We start from the raw sequence: 1,825 nt of genomic DNA on the forward strand, positions 1-1,825 counted from the left end.
GGCTCCTCCATTTAACTTTAACAACATTTTTATCAACATCTAACTGAGAAGTATCTCTGATAATGAGTTCAGCAGATGCATAGTTCCATCATGTGTTTGCCAATTGCTGTTGGCTAGTCTGAAGGGGGGCTTGCAGAGGAGGGCTGCTCTGTGAGGTGGAACCTTGGTCTGTACCTTGAAGGCGGAGCTAGGTCCACCCAGTTGAATGGTTCCCATCCATCCATCCATCCATTTTCTTTACACCCTTGTCCCTTAGTGGGGTCGGGAGGGTTGCTGGTGCCTATCTCCAGCTAACATTCTGGGCGAGAGGCGGGGTCACCCTGGACAGGTCACCAGTTTGTTGCAGTGAATGGTTCCCATGGAGATTAAAAGATTTCTCAAACATGCTCGAAAGAATCAAGGCAACTCTCCAGGTCTGTTTTTGATGAGGGAATAACATTACAACTTACATTATGATGTAAAGCTCAAAAATGTTGATTTTGCCCCTTTAAAAGGTTACACTGTGAGACCGTGAACAATCATTAAAACTATGTCACTAAGTGAAATACATTGTATATATTACTTGCACATCAGGAAGTTCTAAAGCCTTTATTTCTGTTAATTATGAATTTTCCACTTCCAGCTAATAAAAACACATTTAAAATTAAAATATTAAATCAGATCAATAAAAACATTTTTTATCAGTACAGAAATTTGGGTTTAAAACCTGAATTTGGAAGTTATTTTCAAAAGCCTCTTTTAAGCCTCGTCAGAATGCTTATTGTGGTTGACTGAATGTGACTGTGCAGCAATAATAGTAATGACCTGGTTGTGTGTATATCTTTAAAATTAACACCGAGCATATTTCTTCAGATTCAGTTCCAGTTTTTGTTGATGTGGTAAGCAAACCCTCTGGATGAGGAGCGGCCTTTAAGTAGGCCCCTGCCTCTCTGGAGAGCTTGTATCACACAGTTGGTTAAAGAACAGSATGGAGTCAGATCAGATGGAGGAAGCCAGATGAATAACAGGTTTTTCATGTCTGATCAAGCTGTATGAAGCTGCATGTCCTTTACAAAATGGAATCATCCTATATTTGAAAATTAAATTCTGCATTCTCTAGATCTGGGCGAAGCATCAAATACTGTCATACTCAATAAATCAGATACTTCAACAAGGTTTGTTTGTCAGATTAAAAATGGCTTTTGAAAATTACAACCTTTAAGCAGGTATTAAAGTAACTCTTTATTAAACCCACATTTCTTGGTTAAAGTGTCGTTTATGGGTCGGCTGTAATCTAATATTAAATGCTGTTTTTAGCAGCTGTGAGCAGAAAATAATCATAAAAACTGAAATAAAGGCTTTAAAGCATCCATTTGTGTGGAATTATTCTGTATGTGTTTGACTTTGTGAATTAAGTTGCTGAAATCAATGAAGTGAGATTAATTAGCATAACTATAACGGATGTTTGGTTTGTACCCCTTAGAACCAAACATGGAGGAGCAGCTTTCAGCTTCTATGCACCACAACTCTGGAACAAACTTCCAGAAAACTGAAAAACTGCTGAAATACTGAGTTCATTTAAATCACCTGCTTAGAGCTACCTCTGATTAATAATAACAAACGCCGATCAATATATTTGTTGTATGTAGAGGATTTTAATGAAGGCATTTGACAAAATGTAATGTTTATTGTTTGTTCCAAAACTGGTTACTGTATTATGTTTTYTGACATAAAGCACTTTAAACTGCCTTGTTGCTAAAAATGTTATACAAATAAACTTGACATAAGGAACCAGGTGTTTTTAACTTTTTTTAGTGTTCTCTCAAACAATTGTTTGTTTTTCAAT

This window comes from Poecilia reticulata, linkage group LG7, assembly GCF_000633615.1.
Source record: "Poecilia reticulata strain Guanapo linkage group LG7, Guppy_female_1.0+MT, whole genome shotgun sequence".
Taxonomy (NCBI): domain Eukaryota; kingdom Metazoa; phylum Chordata; class Actinopteri; order Cyprinodontiformes; family Poeciliidae; genus Poecilia; species Poecilia reticulata.